A 20,091-nucleotide genomic window follows, 5' to 3' on the forward strand; every position below is an offset into this window, starting at 1 on the left:
CAGTCTAGTCATGAATATAGTACTAATGAGGCTGGGAAAGAAGAGACATGAGAAATAACATGAGGAAAGCATTAAGAGGCCTTGGAGACTGCCTGGGAATATGCCATGAAGGAGATAGGGAACTTAAAGATAACTGAGATATGGGCTTGCATGATGGGGAGAATGCTAGAAAGTTCAAATTATGGAGCTGGTATTGACTAGGATTGTTAAATGACAGTTCACTTAGAAGGGGTGAGCTGTGAGAGAGACCATAGCTAGCAGAGGAGTCATACTGGAGGAAGGAGGGTGGGGAGAGTCAAGTGAGACAGAGAAGAATTGCATAACAGCAAGGCCTAATGGTCAGAGAGTGAACAGTGCCAAGGATAAGCTGCTTAGCCAGTTGTGTTAACTGGAGTAGAGAATAGAGGACTTAAACCAGATTCCCTCCTCCATCTATTCCTCTCTCCTTCCCTCCTTCCATCTTTAATTCCTCCCTCCCTCAGTTAAAGGGTGGGCTAAGTCCTGTGGCCGGGACTGGGTATAGAAAGCTAAATAAATGAGATCCTTGCTCTCAAGAAATTCACTATCCAAGGTGAGTTAGAAAAGGCTTGTACAAATACCCAGGCATAGGCTCAATCAATAAGGTCTGATTATATTGAATTGTGAGAGAAAGAATTAACCAACAAATTAGAGGTCTTCACCACACCCCCCAACGGAAATCCTAGAAGTATTAGATAAGAAGAACTAGGTATATTTATTATTTTTTAACCTATAATTGGTACAAATGTATTTTCATCTATATGAGTGGATTTTCAGTGATATGAGTGGATTTTGCTCCCGACTTGCTTCTTAAGGTGAGAAGCATGGAAGCCTGTGGTCTCTGAAGGAAAAGGTTGATTTTGATTTTCATTGGAAGAGTGTTGAGAGGATTCATCTCATGACCATGATATATTGCAGAATTTGGTACTTACTTTTCTTTCTGAATTAAATAGCTCCAACTCATTTATTCTTCTCTGATGATGAACCATTCAGTCCGAGTATGGTCTGTGGACCTACACCAGCAGCAGCGCCACCTGGGGGTTGGTGAGGAATGCTCACTCACAGGTCCCATTGCAGGCCTACTGAAGCAGAACTTCTGGGGGTGGGGTCCAGGCATTTGTGTTTTCAGGAGTTTCCAAGTGACTCTGAGGCAGCTAGAGTTTGAGAATTTCTGCTTTAGGTTCTTAGTCCTTACAGATCCTTGCATTTGATGGGTAATTAATAACATCTATTGAATCAAACTAGTAATTAATACCTGATGCTTTTTTCCACATCTACCTGGGAGATGTTAATAGACTCTCAGGGTGAATACTGTATGAAGTTCTCTTAGAAAGAGGAAGAAGCTCAGATTTCGTGTCCTCTCTCTGCCTGGCCTGATTTTCCTTTCTAACAGAACCTCAGCCATTGATTACGCTTGGTTTTCCATGTGAGACCCTGGCTCAAGTCTGGGGAGAGCAACACCCTCTGCTTATTGTATCACAGTGAATAACACTGTGAACGATCATCATGGGTGGCCGTGTTTTAGTACCTTCTCCAGTCTCTAGGTTTGATATGGAATCAGAGAAAGGTGCACTGTTGCTTGGCTAAACCTCAGTTCCTGGCCCCAGGACAGTATTTGATCCTATTGATTAATGCTGCCCTTTCAGAACTTCCCCTCTCTTAGCTTCCACCTGACCTCTGCTCTCTATCCTTTGCAAGATCTTTTCCTATTGTTTCCTAGAGTTGTTCCGACTCTCTCTTTGTTTTCTCTATTTTCATGGTTTCTACCACGTCCATGGCTCCACCTAGTATTTCTAAGAGAATTTCTCCCTAACATATCTCTCACGCCCAGGCCTTCATCAGAGCACCAGATCTCTATTTCTAACTGTGCTCTGGGATCTCCACATGGACATCCCACTGACACCATAAAATTACCCTTCCTGAACTAAACTCCTCAGTTTCTTTCATCATTTGGTACTTTCTCCCAACTTCTCCATTTCTGTTTAAGGTGCCATTATCCTTCTAGTTACACTTGAAACACTAGATACAACTTTAATGAGAAGAATCAAAGTAAGTTCAGAAGAATGAAGGAAGTGTCAGCACTGAGGCTCTTTCCCTGTTTCCTCTCAGTTGTGTCATGTTTGCTCAATCCCTCCCTTCGGATTCTGTTCTTCACAATCTCTCGCCTGGGCTCCTGCGGTAGCCTCCTAGCCCCTTTCTCTCTGTGTGGTAGAAGAAGAGAAGACTGCAGAAAATTGCCCTCAGCTTTTCTTTCTCATTTTCAAATTCCCAAATCATAACTAAATATGTGGGGGAAAATCCTCTTGCTGGCAGTGGTATAATAAAGCTCTTGGTGGCAGCTTGTGCAGCGTGGGCTTGAGAGCATAAACAAATGGAGGTCATTCTGCCTTCTGAGGGGTTATTTTAATATCCAAGATTTTTGAGTTCCTGCTCATTTTCCCTGCTTCTTGCTGCAGAAGTCCCTCACAGCTAAACCCATTGATGTCTTTCACAAAGCCTAAATCCCAGAAAAGAATGCATAATTTACTCACAGGGGAGACCCTCAGATCTTTGATCAAAACATAGGCAATAATGAATCAGATATATTTTAACACATGTAATTGCCTGACTTTGCACAGCACATGGAAACAACAAGTTAGATTTCTGGAAGCAGAAGAGGACTTCTGATAATTCAGGATTTGCTGACATGAAGAGTGACCTTTCAGAATGAGCAAGGGAAAGAAAGTATTTTACATTCACTGTCCAGTTAATCCTGACACAACTCTTATTTCACAGATGAGGAAACTCAAACTCAGAGATGTTTAATCAGTCACTCAAGGTCACATTTATGCAAGAACTAGAGATTCTCACTTGAGTATGTTGGGCTCCTATAGCCAATTGCATTTTTATTACAAGCATTTTCCAAAACGATTCCATGAAATATGAGTTTGTTAAAATGATGACAGGTATTCTGCGTAAAATATTCATCAAGATATTCAGAACAGTCTCAACTCTGCTCTTTTATAGTTGACTTCTCTGCCTACCATAGCCTCTCGTGGTCATTGATCTCTCTCCATTCCTATAGGTTTGGCTTTTCCAGATGGCGTATGAATGGAATCATGCCATATGCAGCCTTTTGGCTTACCTCTTATTCTTTCACTTAGTAAAATGCATTTGAGATTCATTGTGCTGTGTGTATCAATGCTTTTTTCCTTTAATGGTGAAATAGTATTTCATTGTATGAATGTACTTAGAAGACATCTAGGTTTCTAGTTTTTGGCCATTATGAACAAAACTGCTATGAACAATTGCAGTTTTCTCCTTTCTTCCCCTTTTTTGGGCTAATTTAACATTTTATATGATTTATTTTTATTTCCATTATATACTTTTAGTGATATCTCTTGTTTCATTTTTTGTGATGTTATATGGTTTACAATATTAATCTTTAATATTACAACCTGCCATTTTATGTGCCATTTCCTTTATTCTGGCTTTTGACTTGTACAAAATTTAAAACAAGATTTATTATTTAGGTCAGGTCATTTCCACTATACCATTTGGAAATACATTCTGTGATGGACACCAGGAATACTAAGACACAGACTCAATTTCCAAGGCACTTACTTAAGAATATGGCACATATTTAAATGGAATCCTATATAATAAAAGGCTAATATGCAAATTGACCAAGCAGCAGAACTACCAGTTGCTATGATGTGCACTGACTACCAGGGGGCAGACACTTAATGCAGGAGCTGCCCCCTGGTGGTCAGTGCACTCCCACAGCGGGAGCTCTGCTCAGCCAGAAGTGGGGCTCACTGCTGGCGAGTGCAGTGGCAGTGGCAGGAGCCTCTCCCATTTCCGCAGCAGCGCTAAGGATCAGTCGGACATCCCCCAAGGGCTCCGAACTGTGAGAGGGCACAGGCCGGGATGAGGGACATGCCCCCCTCAGTGCATGATTTTTGTGCACCGGGCCTCTAGTGTAATTATAATAGGGCAAAGAGATATACATGGTAAAAATCTAATGATCAGAACAGATATCAAGTACAAAATGAATTGAGGGAGGTTGGTATGGACTGAAGTGGCCAAGGAAGGCTCCATCACGAGGAATGAATTCAAAAGAAGAATTTTTTTTTAAAAAAAAATATTAATTGAACAGGAATGAACAAGATGGCAACTCTTGGATCTGATAGTAGTCAGGTGAAAATAAGCTTGACTGTAATGAAGAATTCAAGCTGCAAATGGTAGAATATAAATTTAGAGAGATTGGAATAATAATTTTGTAAAATTAAGTGCAATATCTTTTTGCAGAAAACTCTCTCATTATTTTACAAATTGCATTTCTATAGCTTTGTCCCTTCCACTCTTTTATGCTATTTCATCCCCTATTTTAGGTAACAGTGAATTGTTATACAGTTTCCCAGAAGCAGCTCTACTTTCACAAACCTTATGTCTAATATCTGTTTGTTAATGAATCACTGAAGTGAAGAGGACAGGCTAGGAGGCAGAGATTTAATAAGTAGTGGTGACAGCAAAATGAGTCCAAGAGAGGTTATTACTTTTAGTCTTGAGAAAAATTTGCTTGAAAAAGAAGAAAAATATTTCTTAGTTTCATTTTCTTTTCAGTTCTGCTGTGCTGCATGTTAGTTAGATTTACCTCTTTTTTAAAATTTTGTTTTATTGAGTATTACATGTCTCCTTTTTTTCCCCCCTTGACCTTCTTCCGGCCTTCCCTACCCCCCAGTGTCTTGTGTCCATTGGTTATGCTTATATACATATGCATGCATACAAGTCCTTCGGTTGATCTCTTACCTCCCCCCCCCGCCCCCCCCCCCCCCCCCCCCCCCCGCCGCCGCCCGCCCAATCCTCCCAGGCCTTCCCGCTGTAGTTTGACAGTCTGTTCAGTGCTTTACTCTTTTTAAAAATATATCTCGAACTCATCTCTCATGTCACAACTCATGCTGCTTCTTAAGCCATAATGAACATTTCAATAACCATCTCAGCGACCTCACACCATAGTTGTTGCCTGAAAGCAGATGTGGGAGTGGTCTCTTACCTCTTTAATAGAATCATCTGAGCGACTGTGCAAGTATTCCAGTCTTCATTTACTATCTTATGACACTTCTCAGGAGAACATTTTAGCAAAAAGATAATTCTCATCTATACATGGAGACTATTTTTCAGTAAATAGTATACCATTTCTATATAGTCAATGATACCTAAACAAATTTTCTGTATGATTGCAAACATGACACGCCAACACTTACTCCCACCGTCACCCCCAGCAGTACACAGGCACTGCCACAAACCACTGCTATCACCAGCTACACTTCCACTTCCATTACTGTCTCCACATTGTTTCCAGCCACCCTAGAATGCTGCACTGTTGCCCTCATGCTACCCCAGGACGCTAATTACCACAAAGATTAAGTCATGTGTCCAAAGTTGATGATTAGTAAAGCCAGGAATTAAGCTTAAATTTGTCTGATTTTAAAGTTAAAGTTCTTTCAACCATCACAAACAGCCTATCAAGCAACCTCTGTTCATTTAACAATTAAATTTTTTAAAAATTTTTTATTGCTTTTTAGAGAGAGGAAGGGAGGGAGGTGAGAGAGAGAGAGAGAGAGAGAGAGAGAGAGAGAGAGATGCATTGGTTGCCTCCCACACATGTCCTGACAGGGGGTTGAACCCACAACCTAGGTTTGTACCCTGGCGAGGAATTGAACCCGCCACCTTTTGGTGTTATCTCTAGGTTACGCCAACCAACTGAGCCACACTGGCCCAGGCAACGATTTCTTTTTTAAAACCTACACTGGATGCCCACAGTGCCTATGCTGATAAAACTATTATTGATATGTTCACAAATGTATTTTTGATTGTCTTAATGTTTTTTCCATTTCTATTTTCTTTCTTGTTCTTTTTTATTCCAAGTTAAAGGTCTGATTTGGGGTTGGGGGCCTCTGTGGCAGTTGGTGATCATCCCAGTGAACATTGATTTTATTTTGAAAGTGCTGTTTGGCACCATTTTCAATGTAAGCTCATCTCATAATAATGAAAGATTGGCACTTAAGTAGCTTCATATTCTTAGAAGTGGTGGCATATGGCAAATCTAGTTTGAGTCCTTTTTTGAGGGGGATGGAGGTGTGATGGTGCAGAATGGCACAGGTTGCTAACTTGTTTTAAACATAGTCACATTTCCACACCAAGAAGTAGCCAATAGTATGTACTCTCAGGTTATGCCATATATGTGTTTCTTATAACACAGAAAAATCTGCTGCAGCTGCTGGCTTTAATTATTCCATGAGTTGTCACCTTAGCTCTTATCCCCAATTTCAAGTTATATTCATTTTCTGTGATTTCTGGCTTCTTGGATTTCCACTTATCTTGCTATGTTTTAAATTTTATCCTGCCTCCATCAAATGCACAGGCATTATTAGTTGTTCTTATTCTCACTGTAGGCAGCATTGCAAGCTTGGATTTGTTTCATCAATGAGAGGATGGATTCTGATTACTTTTAACTAATTATAGGTAATTCAATTGGCCTTGACAGTGAATAATTTAAGCATTGACATTTAATGTCATTTTGGCTAATGAGACATGAAGGGGAGTCTGTTGACTAATTTTTCTCATTGGTAAATATTATTTTTTCTTCTATCTCAATATTTTTGTAACTCCTGTAATGCATGGAGCTACAGCAGCCATCTTGTGATGATGAGGAACAAGCATAATATTAAAAGATCGAGGATGCAATGCCAGCAATGGGAAGAAACTATGTCCCTAGTAATGTTTCTGAACTATTGAGTTAATAAATCCCAAAGCTGATATTAAACTTATGTGACATTTATATAAATAAAATCCTAAGTGACCATTATGACCGAACAACCGGAACAACTGAAACGACTGGTCAACCAGTCACTACGACGTGCACTGACCACTAGGGGGCAGACACTCAGTGCAGGAGCTGCCCCCTGGTGGTCAGTGCACTCCCACAGCCAACAACCCAGGCCCAGCCTGGCGACAGTCACCTCCTTTCCTGACCCCACTGGGCATTTTGGGACCCAGGCTGGGATGGGGAACCGGGGATGGGTGGTGGCAGATGTGGACTCTTTCCCAGGGGGGCTCAGGGCCGGCTCCCTCCTCGGGGCCAGTGGCCAACCTCCGGCACCCAATCCTTCCCCCCCAGGCTGGCAGGTCCTGATCAGCCCGGCCCTGATTGGCCGTGATCTCCAGCTAGGCCTAGGAACCCCACCCGTGCATGAATTCGTGCACTGGGCCTCTAGTGATAATAATAATAATAATAATAATAATACCAAGTGTGAAACTTGAGAAGTGGTTAATTTGTATCTTTTCTTTTTTTTTCTACTGCAACAATTGTCAGAGATTGAAAAATCAGTGGATAAGAAAGAGGCTCATCAAGTGGGAGGAGATGGGAACCTTACCATTATTAGGATATAAATATCAGCCGTCATTTTTTTGTTCTCACTATGCAGTTTCTAATGTATGCATTCTAGTAAATGTGATCTAATTGTTATGGCTTTTACTATTCTCAGGAGTATGAGAATCTCTAGGAAACCATGGTGATAAAGTTTTCTGCTGACCTCAAAGTCTTCCCAAAGTGCTTTAGTTTACTGGCCGCATCCACTCAGCTACATGTGATTTTTCAAGCAAGATCATTGCAAGGGGCACAATTGGAAGAGTTGGTTTATATAAACCTTTAACAGAACCTCACATTCAGACTTAGGTTGTTTTAGAGAGAATAAATAAGAATGGCATACATAAGCCTCATCGACTTACAGGATTTTAAGAAATAAGCAGATTTGCCAAATCCTGCAATCATGTGAGTGACTAATGTTAAATAGTAATAATAACTAAATGGATAATTAAAGCCATTAGCAGATGTGCTTTATTTTTTCAGCATGGAACATTCTAGCCAATCTTCTTGTCAAGATCTAACTCTTCTGAGAACCCAGGTCCTGTATCTTCTTTGTTTTTTTGAAACCATATCTGTTTTGTTTCTTATTATGTCAAATGTTGGAATTTACTTACAAATTGAAAATAATCTGATAAAAATACAAGATCATCAAAGTGGGAAGTCAGACCTGGGTTCTGGACCCAGGGAGGTCATTATCTCATGTGTAATCATGCAGATCTTAGGTAAATCTATTTTCTAAATGACATAATTCAAAGCCAAGTTGAACTAACTTTTGGTTAAGTACAGCATCCTCTGTTAGAAATGAATCACTGAGAATTGACTATCAAGTAAAACTTACATTGCTTATCATATCATGCAAACCCAGTACTATTTTCTCACCATAGACTCTGAAGGCTTCTGACCTTCAATGCTAATAATAATACACAGGAATAGCTGATCAAGATATGGTCTGGAACTCTGGGGCCAAGTCAAGCTCTTTGTCCCACATGGACACATAGCATTTTACTTTTTATTCCTAAATGTCCACCAGCTGTGTTTATTGGCCTTGTTGCATATCATCTTGTTGTGGATATTCATGCCAGACACTGTTGAGATGGGTGCAAGATACTGACCAAATGCACAAATGCCCTTAATGGATCTTCTAATGACAGTGAGAGCTAGAGAGCTGATTGCATGCTGCGTGTCATGTCTGGGCTAAATGCTGGCTTTGAAGATGGCATCTGATCCAAGCTGCTCCCCTGCTTCTCCAGAGTTGATTTATAACCTATTGTCAGGTGATAATTTGATGAGATTAAATTATGTTTTCAAGATAAAAAAGCCTGCATTGCCACACTTGAGGAATTTGTATGTGACACCTGTATTCTGGATCCCTCACATACAAATAGAACTGGCACATTCTGGAATGTTATTTTTTCCTAGAGGCCCAATGCATGAAATTTGTGCCAGCGGCTCGGCCCTTGCAGCCCCTCACAGTCTCAGCCAGCCCTTGCAGCCTTGGCTGGCCCTCGCAGCCCGGCTTTGGCCGGAACTTCGTCCAGATGGTCGTTCTGCTGTTTGGTCTAATTAGCATATTAGCTCTTTGTTATATAAGATTGGCGGGGCCTCCACTGATCCTTTTCAGACAGCTCACAAACAAGAGTTTTCCTGTCAAGTTTAGACTAACACAATAGGATGCATGCTTTAATGAGCTTACTAAGAAAGGAGAAAGTGGAAAACCAAGGAGGAGAAAACAGGATGAGGAATGGGGGAAGGACAGAGTGCATATAACTAACTATGCAGAAAATGTGCCCTGCAGAAAGTGATGGGGAAGAATTTTCTTTTTAAGAGTTAGCAGATAATGGTGTCCTACAACTTTTTTTTTTTTTATTTTATTTTATTTTTATTCTGGTCCTGCTGTTATCTTTGTGAGGCCAGATAAGTTCATGTGCTGAATTCAATTACCTCAAGGTCAAGGAAACACTAAAATGTTGAAGTTTTAAGAGTCAGAATGCAGGGTTTTTGTTTGTTTTCTGTTAGCTTTGCACCTGTGTTTGAGACTCTACTTCTAGATATTCAGTTATTGGCTAGAAATGCTGTAAAGATGAAGTGATGAGTGTGGAGAGGAGACAATGTTATTATCATCTCCAAGACAGTTAGCATGTGACAGTTTGAATGGACAGAGTTTTGTAGAGAGGATGCTATTGGCGGTCTCTTTATTGAAGCACAGACTGATAGAGCCAGGGTGTGGGCCTTGGTGATCCTAATTCCCCCTCCTTTTATAGATAAGAAATTGAAGATGAAAAAGGTGAGGTGATTTGTTCAAGACCACATGAAAAATTCATGTCAGGGTCACTAGGATATTAGGGAGACCAACTATCAAAGAGTGTAGGTGTGTGGATTTTGAAACTGGACTCTTAGCTCAAATCAGGGTTCTGCCACCCACTAGCTATCTGTCCTTAAATAAGTTGCCCATTCTCTCTGGGACTTATCTTCATATAGAACATAGAGATATTATCTATTCGATGGTTTGCTTGACCTTCCCCACAAGGTTAGTACATATGATAATGTATGTAAAATTATCAATATATATGAAGCAAATAAATGTATGCATGGGCAATATCTAGTAAGTGCTTAGTAAAATTAGGTATTATTAGTTATTATTATAGCAACTAACATTTTATATTTACTCAGATGTTGATAATAGTTAAGAAGATTCAAGGTTATGGACAGAATGTTCCATCATTTTTGAGTGTAAAAACTTAGGATCTGATTCTAGGGTCAAGGAATAATACCTGAATAGCTAAATAGTAGTGAAAGGTAGTAATATAAGATGATTATCCATAGTAGCTGGCTTGTAAATTTATGCAAATGAGGGCACTTAAGATGGTGCAGTTATGGAAGAGCAAGTGGCCTTTTAGGGGATTTTCTTTCAAAGCTGGGGTCTTTAGCAAATGATCCTAAGAAGAGATGGTGATTAATTATAAGCATTGAGTAAGGGTGTCACAAAAGCCCAAACAAAAGTGGAAGCCTCACAGGAGAAAGACTGATTTAAGTATCTGCTGGCCGAAAGCAGCTTATGATGGCACTAGGCATCTGCTGGCCGAAAGCAGCTTATGATGGCACTAGGCAAGTAACAGGTTTTTGTTGTTCACTTTGCTTCTTTTCTCTTCTTTCCCCCAACCTCAGAGAAGGGGACCAGAATTAGCAGCTGATATGTGAGGGGTAAAGTGAGAAAGAGAAAAATGATCTGCAATCCCTTTACTAAAGGCTGAGGCCATATGATAGGTAAGACATGGCTTGGGAAGGGTGGGGGAATAGTCTTTCTTTTTTTATAATCCTCACCTGAGGATATTTTTTCCATGGATTTTTATTTTTTTAGAGAGAGTGGAAGGGAGAAAGAGAGGGAGAGAAAGAGAGAGAGAGAAAGAGAGAGAGAGAGAGAGAGAGAGAAAACATCGACATGAAAGAGATACATCGATTGTCTCCTGCACACACCTTGACCCTGGCCAGGATGGGGCCTGTGACCCAGGTACATGCCCTTGACTGGGAATCCAACCTGGACCCTTAGGTCTTTGGGCCAATGCTCTGACCACTTAGCAAAACCGTCCAGGGTGGATATTCTTAGTTTTGATCAATGTAGGTAATTAGGCTAGGTAACTTTAATTACTGAAATGAAAGAGTGTTTGTGACTCAAACTGGTAATAAGCATTTTTGTTGCCATAAATTATCTAGAGAAGTTAACTGAGTTTTCATCCAATGGCAGAAAAATATTCCTAGATTATTTGATACAATTAAAAGGAAAGTGGACAAAAGGGACAAAAATAAAGTTACTTTATGACTATCTTCATAAGTTGTCTGTCTTTAAAAAAATCATTTAATATTTTGATCCAAGTTTGCTATCAGTTCCAGCCAATTTTGTTACCTGAAGCCCTCATAGTAAAACAGATTGTTATTCTTTTTTTAAAAAATATATTTCATTGATTTTTTACAGAGAGGAAGGGAGAGGGACAGAGAGTCAGAAACATCGATGAGAGAGAAACATCGATCAGCCGCCTCCTGCACACCCCCCACCGGGGATGTGCCCGCAACCCAGGTACACGCCCTTGACCGGAACATAATCCGGGACCCCCCAGTCCGCAGGCTGACGCTCCATCCACTGAGCCAAACCAGTCTTGGCAGATTGTCATTCTTTTAAATCATTTTTTAGGACAAAGGAAAGCATACCTACCTATTTATCTATCTACATATATAGATATGCATTTACACACATACTTGGCAAAAATCTCTGGATATTTCTATACCCTCTTCTACAGGGTCCTTTACAAGATATGGCAAGTATCATGCCTGCACTTTGAATTAAAGAAACAGTCTAGAGGGAGTATCTGCTTTAGTTGGTCAGCCAATATAACAAGACAGACATTTCAAACATTTGAAGAAGAAAAAAAAGAGTAAAATTTTAGAATGGCAGAATAAAGACCCTGGTGAGCTCACTTTACCTCTATAGCAACACAAATATGGGTAAAACAACTAAAGTCAATAAACAAAAATCAATGTAGATATCTGGCAATAATTAAGGTTGGTACAATATTCACAAATCAATAAATGTGATACACCACATAAACAAAATGAAGATAAAAACCACATGATCTTATCAATAGATACAGAAAAAGTATTTGACAAAATCCAGCACCCATTTATGATAAAAACTCTCAGCAAAGTGGGAATAGAAGAAATAGACCTCAACATAATAAAGGTCATATATGACAAACTCTAGCAAAGTGGGAATAGGGGAAACATACCTCAACATGGGCGAAAACTAAAAGCATTTCCCTTAAGATGGAGAACAAGACAGGAATGTTTACTTTCACCATTCTTGCTCAACATAGTACTGAAAATCCTCACCACAGAAATCAGACAAGAAGAAAAAAAAAAGGCATCCAATTTGTAAAGGAAGAAGTAAAATTTCATTATTTGTAGATAAGATGATACTGTATCTAGAGAACCCTAAAGATTCCACCAAAATCTCCTAGAACTGATAAATGAATTCAGCAAAACATCAGGGTACAAAATAAATAGCCAGAAATCAGTTGCATTTTTGTACACCAAAAATGAACTATCAGAAAGGGAAACTAAGAAAACAATCCCATTCACAATTGCTTTGAAAAGAATAAAATCCCTAGGAAGAAATTTAACCAAGGATATAGAAGACCTGTACTCAGAAAATTATAAGATACTGAAGAAATAAACTGAAGGAGATACAAGCATGGATAGAGAGCAGCTAACAGCTGTTGAGAGGTGCTGGGTGGGAGTGAAGTGGAGGGATTGAGTAAAAAAAAAAAAAAACATAAAGAAAGAAAGGAAGGAAGAAAGGAAGGAAGGAAGGGAGGAAGAAAGAAAGAAAGAAGGAAGAAAGAAGAAAGAAAACTCAAGGGCACTGACTAGCAGGGGTCCTCAGACTTTTTAAACAGGGGCCAGTTCACTGTCCCTCAGACTGTTGGAGGGCCGGACTATAGTTTAAAAAAAAACTGTGAACAAATTCCTATGCACACTGCACATATCTTATTTTGAAGTAAAAAAACAAAACAGGAACAAATACAATATTTGTATTTGCATGTGGCCCGCGGGCCGTAGTTTGAGGACCCCTGGTAGAGTGTGGTGACTGTGGCGGGAGGGGTGTTGATGGAGGACGGTATAGGGGGATAAATGGTGATGGAAGGAGACTTGACTTTCTTAGTTACACTTGTACAATACAGTGTACAGCTGATGTGCTGCAGAACTGTGCACCTGAAACCTGTATAATTTTGTTAACCAGGGTTACCCTTAAAAAAAGAGAAATCTAGCAATAATCAAAGCCATAGAACAAGCTGAAAATTTTCTATCAAAGAGAAACTATTGAAGCTCAGTAAGGCAGTGGGGTCTGTGACATTTTAAGTTGGAGCTATTTTCTTCTTCGCTCCCTCCCCAGTTCAGTAGTGGGGTGGCCAAAAGTTGGCAGCATGCAGATAATAGAAAGATCTAACTACTTTTTGAGATTTTTTTTAAAGCACCATTTCTACGGCATAGTCAATACTTTTACCAAACATGAAACACTGTGCAAAAAACCTCTCAGAATGTATTGATTATCTAATTTGACCAGTATTCAGCTCAGTGAGTGAGTGTGAGTGTGTGTGTGTGTGTGTGTGTGTGTGTGTGTGTGTGCGTACAGGGGGAAGCCTGCCCGAGGACATTACTAAAACAATAGCAAACTGTTGGCAAAATGTCAGTTGTCTAAGGTTGCGATTTCAATTGGGAAAGCAAGAACCTGGCTGAGGACTTAGAAGGGAAATCCTGGAGAACTGGATAATCATAGTAAACTCCAAAGGGCTCAGACATATTTCTGAAAGGCTGCACAGGTGCAGATGCAGATAAGACCTGGGAAAGCAGAAAGCACTATTCACTCACCTGTGCCTGACCTTGAGGCCCAGAACAAGTAAGCAGTAAAAGCTAGGACTGTCTTGTAAACTGTCTGAAGTTTTAAGGCTTGCATTTTCATGGAGATCCCTTTGGCAAAGCATGGATATTTTAAAGGCAAATCATTTAAGGAAGCCTTCTGACTAACTATTTGCTGACCACTAAATTATACTGTACCGGTTGGGACTCCCACAAAGTCAGATTTAAAAATAAAAATAAGAGTTAAAATAAAGCTGTCAGGGAACTCAGAAACCTCACACTCAGGGAATACAGAATCAAGGAAAGTTACTAAACAAATAATCAGTAACAAGAAAAATAGCAGTAACAACAAAAAATGTGGATGGGTGGCCAGAGAAAATTTGATACCATAATAGTTATAATATCTTATTTTGAAAGTCCAGTTTTTAACAAAAAATTAAGTTTTTGTTTAGTAATTCCAAGAGGACATTAAATGTTGGACTTACCAGACAAAGACATTGAGCCAGCCATCCTATATAATAAAAGCCTAATATGCAAATAGACCGAACAGTGGAATGACCAGTGGAATGACCAGTCGCTATGATGCGCACTGACCACCAGGGGGCAGACGCTTAACGCAGGCCCCAGTCTGCAGGCCCAGGCCAGCCAAGGTGGGTGCCAGTAGGGCCTCCTGATCATTGTACCAGTTGCCCCACAGATCGGCCCTGATTGCCGGCCAGGCCTAGGGACCCTACCCATACATGAATTTCATGCACCAGGCCTCTAGTTTTAAATATACTCACAGAACTAAAGGAAACTATGTCTTAAGAATTAAAGGAAAATCTGACAATAATGTCTCTTAAATTATAGAATATTAATGAGTTAGTCGTTATGAGAAAGAACTAATAGAAACATGAAGTTGAAAAATATAATAACAGAAAAAACATTACAATAAAAACAATAGCAGACTTAAGTTGGCAGAAGAAGAAAGCAATGAAACTCAAAAAGGTCAGTATATTTTACCTAATATGAGGACCCTACAAAAAAAGAACCAATTAACACAGTCTTAGAGATTTATGCAAAACTCTAAATCTATACTAATAAAAGGGTAATATGCAAATTAACCATCACTCCATGACAAAGATGGCAGCACCCATAGCCACAAAGATGGCGGTGCCGGCCGAAGCCACAGAGCTGGCCAGAGCAGGGGGGATGCTTGGTTTCCTTTGGGAAGGACACTTGGCTTCCTTCATCACTGGCCCCAGGCAGTGCCAAGGGGCCGGCCTCTGGGTGGTGGTGACAGAGTGGCCAGAGCGGGTGGAAGATGGCTCCGGCCTGGAGCGAAGGCAGGAGGCGGCAGCCAAAGTGAACGCCTGGGTCCCGGGTGCCGGAGGGAAGCCGGTGCCAGCAGCCAGGGGAAGGAAGGCCTATTCTTGCACAAATCTTCTTGTATTGGGCCTCTAGCCTATACATAATGGGAATCCTGAATGGATGAGAGAAAGATAAATGACAGAAAAAAATACATGATGAAATAATGACCAAACATTTATCAGACCTGATGGAAAATATTCATCAACACAGTCAAAAAGCTCAGGAAACACAAAGAGATCTACACATAAGCATATCATAAGTCAAATTGATGAAAAAAAAATCCAAAGAGAAAATAATGAAAACAGCAAAAAATGACATATCATGTACTAGGCCAGTGATGGCAAACCTATGACACATGTGTCAGAGGTGAAACGCGAACTCATTTTTGTGGTTGATTTTTCTTTAAATATATAAAATAAATATCAAAAATATAAGTCTTTGTTTTACTATGGTTGCAAATATCAAAAAATTTCTATATGTGACACGGCACCAAAGTTAGGGCTTTTCAAAATGCTGACATGCCGAGCTCAAAAGGTTCACCATCACTGTACTAGGCATTCTTTTTTTAAAATTTTATTTTATGTTTAAAGTATTACAAATAGTAGTACATATGTCTCCTTTTTATCCCCCAATGACCTTCCCCCGGCCTCCCCTACCCTCTGGCACGTGCTATACTAGGCATTCTTAACAAGATTAACAGCTACATAATCTTTACTCCCTGGAAGGGAGATAAGAAACGCCCTAACCTTTGCAATAGAAATTGACAGGATTAAAATTGACTGGTATAAATACAGATGTAACAAGACAATAAACATCAGATCCTGATCAGATCCTAACCAGAACTTGGCTGGAGATCCTGACCAGAACTTTGGCTGGAGATCCTGGCTAGAGGTCCTGCCTAGGCTGCTGATCAACTGAAAGCTGTCTCCGTGTCATTTCTTCTTCGCCGACTCTGTCCACACCTTTGGGGACCCCTGGACGTGCTGGGGTTGGGCCCCAACATCTGGCACCCGAACAGGAACCTGAGACCGAGTGTTTCCAGAATGGCGGCAGCAGCGAAGGATGTGGATACCCCGAGCGGCACCAACAGCGGCAAGGGCAAGAAGCGCTTTGAAGTGAAAAGCTGGAAAGCAGTAGCCCTCTGGTCCTGGGACATTGAGGTTGATAACTGTGCCATCTGCAGGAACCACGCTATGGATCTTTGCATAGAATGTCAGGCGAACCAGGCATCTGCCCCTTCTCAAGAGTGCACCGTTGCATGGGGAGTCTGTAATCATGCTTTTCACTTCCACTGCATCTCTCGCTGGCTCAAAACATGGCAAGTGTGTCTGCTGGACAGCAGAGAGTGGGAATTCCAAAAGTACGGGCACTAGAAAAAGAATATTCTCCATCAAGCTCAACTGTTTTGTTATTCATTTAATGACTTGCCCTCCTGTGGCTTCATTGTAAGTTAGATAGAACGGGGAGGGGTCTTTTCTGCTTTGTCTTTTCAGTTTGCTATTCCTGCACTCCTATTGTGATCCGTGTCAAATAAAATCCAGTTCGGTTCTAAAAATAATAAAAAATAAATAAAATAAAAAAGGACAATCAAACCAACAACTTGAGGACAGCTGAAATCTCTTGACTGAAGAGGGCGCCAACCTCCTAAGAAACGGGGCTCCTTGTGCGCTTCATCCACTGTGTTTCTAGCTATGCTTATTGTCATTGCTTGCCAGTCCTCTTCCTAGTCTTAAACAGCCCAATCTGAGAGGTGGCCACTGATTTGCATGCACTATCATTTAAAAAATAAAAAGGGGGAATTTGCCAGAAGCCGGTCCATCCTTGCTGCTTGACACAGTCACTGCAGCAAAGAAACATCTGCACAGCATATGTTTCAAGGGACCTGGCATATATAGCACATTGTTCTTAATATGTTTGCTCTCCTTAGCGCCATGTGTTTTAACCAAGGTCACCTCTCTGAGAAAGGTTGTTTTCCCAGTTGGGGATTTTCCCCTGAGGTCAGGGAGGGGATACAAGCCCTTAACCAAGTGCCAGGTGGGTAGTTAATCACTTTAACGACAAACCATCATGCTTAAGCTACATAATCTTTACTCCCTGGAAGGGAGATAAGAAACGCCCTAACCTTTGCAATAGAAATTGACAGGATTAAAATTGACTGGTATAAATACAGATGTAACAGGACAATAAACATCAGATCCTGATCAGATCCTAACCAGAACTTGGCTAGAGATCCCGACCAGAACTTTGGCTGGAGATCCTGGCTAGAGGTCCTGACTAGGCTGCTGATCAACTGAAAGCTGTCTCTGTGTCATTCCTTCTTCGCCGACTCTGTCCACACCTTTGGGGACCCCTGGACCTGTTGGGGTGGGACCCCAACATTAAAATGGTAGAATAAACAGTCTTCTCAAGTGTACATAGAACATTCTTCAACATAGATCCTGTTCCATCAAATAAGCAGTACTCTCCCCTGATCTGTGGTTTGCTTTCTATGATTTGTTATCCAGGTCAACTACTGTCAGAAAATATTAAATGGAAAATTCAAGAATTAAACAATTTATAAGTTTTAAGTTGTGTGGTCTTCTGAGTAATGTGATAAAATCTCACGCTGCCCTGCTCATACCTGGGACTTGAATCATTCCTTTTTCAGCATATCTAACTATCTAAGTTATATAAGCTACCTGTCTGATAGTCACTTACTAGTTGTCTTAGTAATAAGAATTGTGGTACACAATTCTTGTGTTCAAATCAACTTTATTTCAGTTAATAATGATCACAATGTGCAAAAGTAGTGATGCTGGTAATGTGGATATGCTAAAGAGAAGCTGTAAAGTGCTTCTCTTAAGTTAAAAGGTATGCATACGTAAGGGGGGGAAAACATAGTATATAGAAGATTTGGTACTGTCTATAGTTTCAGGCATCCAGTGTGTGTGTGTGGGGGGGGGAGCCTTGAAACATATTTCTGAATGGATAAGTAAGGACTACTGTATTTAAAAGGTTTGAAATTATGCAAAATGTGGTTTACAACCGAAATATAGTTAAACCAAAATTAATAACAGAAAACATTTGGGAAATTTGAAAATGTGGAAACTAAATAAGTCTTCCAAATAACTAATGGGTAAAAAAATGCTATAAAAATTAGAAAATATTTTGATACAATGCAAACAAAAACACAATATACCAAAACATGGAGTGCAGCTAAAGTTATGTTTAGAGGAAAATTTATAGTTAGTAAAAATATTTGTTAGTAAAAATATACTAACAAAACAGAAAGATTTCAAAGCAATAACTGAACCATTCATTGTAAGAAACTAGAAAAAGAAACAGTTCCAGGAAGCCGAAAGAAATAGAGTAGAAATTAATAAAGTAGAGAATTGAAAAACAATTGAGAAAAACCAATGAAATCAAAAGTTTGTTCTTTGTAAAGGTCAACAAAATTGATAAAACTTTAGGTTGAATGAGAAAAAAGAGAAAAGAAAAATTATTTAGTCAGGAATGAAAGAGAGGACATCACAACTGACCCTTCAAAAATAAAAATGGCGGTCTTTTGCTTGGGAGAGGAAAATGGCAACCAGCAGGAAGGTAGGGTGGGAGAGAGTGTGCGAGCACAAGGAAGTGATAGAGGAGTGTGTGGACGTGTGTGGTGTGTGTGTATGAGCTAGGGACAGTTAGATTCTGCAGGTCTTCTAAGTGACTTTTAAACTGGGCACTCTTAGGCAGCAGAGTCCCGCTCCCGGCATGGACACTCCTGGGCGGCCAGCACAGGCACAGCGACCACGCCATCTTGGGAAACAGAGCTGCTTGAGACTAGGATCCTGGCCTCAGCATCACCCAGTCTGATCTCAGACGCATACCAGGACCCTGCAGCCACTGGGGACAGAGACCTGTGACCACAGCTACAGACCTGTGGACACCAAAAGTTCAGAGATCCCCGCGCAAGGCAGATCCGTGAGTAACAGAGCCCATCCCCCCTTCCCGCAGGCTCGCGGGCAGCGCCAGAGTAACTAACTGATAGACCCACCCCTTGCCGGGCCTCAGCGCTGCAGGAACTTTGGCCTGGAAGTGTGCGAGCACCTTGGAACTGATCCTTTGTGCACTGGTGGCTTCGGAACACTGGGCTGGGAGCAAACCAAATGCACGAGCACCAGGAACTGATCCTACGTGCACTGCGGGCTTCAGAGCCCTGGGCTGGGAGCAAACGCGCGAACAGGAATTTGTCCACGTAGCACAGGCCAAGGGACCTCGTTTCTCAGGGCAGGAAGCAGCACCAAGCACCAGTGACATGACTGTGTTTCTTATCACCTGCGCCTGAGATCCTGATTCCCTGTGCATTCATACTAAGAGCCAGTGAATCCAATTCCTGGTGCAAGGGCACACAGGGACCCTGATTCTCAAGGCGAGGTTGCGCAAAACAACAGAGACTCTGATACTGGTCTCTTGGGGGAACTCTGACTCCTGGCACATGCTAGGGGGCTCTGGTTTTCAACAGGGTGCAGGCAGGGAACCTGATCTAAGGGCACGTACGAAGCCACATTGAGCACTGACAACACTGACTCAGAGTGAGCCTGGTTCCCACAAACCAACAACAACCACACATCTTAGTGTCAGAGCTCTTCAGTGACACTAGGGTGATGGGAGGCTCCCACTGCACATGGCCCAGGCCCATGCAACTCAACATTTGAACCATCGGGAGATAATTAGAATGAAGAGACGACACAACACCCAGAGGAAAGATAATGAGAAATCACCAAGAAAAGAAATTGATGAAGTTGAAGCATGCAACATGACAGAAAAAGAATTCAGAATAATGGTTGTACAATTCATTCACCGGATGGATGAGAAAATCTACAACCTATGCAAGAATTAGGAAGAAATGAAAAGTGATATAGCCACAATCAAAAACACCA

General features: G+C 40.9%; 1 pseudogene; it reads left to right on the forward strand.

The window, feature by feature from the left end:
• Nucleotides 1-16,230: 16,230 nt before the first annotated feature.
• On the forward strand, nucleotides 16,231-16,611 carry LOC139011516 (E3 ubiquitin-protein ligase RBX1 pseudogene; annotated as a pseudogene).
• The last annotated feature ends 3,480 nt before the right edge of the window (nucleotides 16,612-20,091 follow it).

This window comes from Myotis yumanensis, unplaced genomic scaffold, assembly GCF_028538775.1.
Source record: "Myotis yumanensis isolate MYYU_CA2020_CCGP unplaced genomic scaffold, mMyoYum1.0.hap1 SCAF_5, whole genome shotgun sequence".
Lineage (NCBI taxonomy): Eukaryota > Metazoa > Chordata > Mammalia > Chiroptera > Vespertilionidae > Myotis > Myotis yumanensis.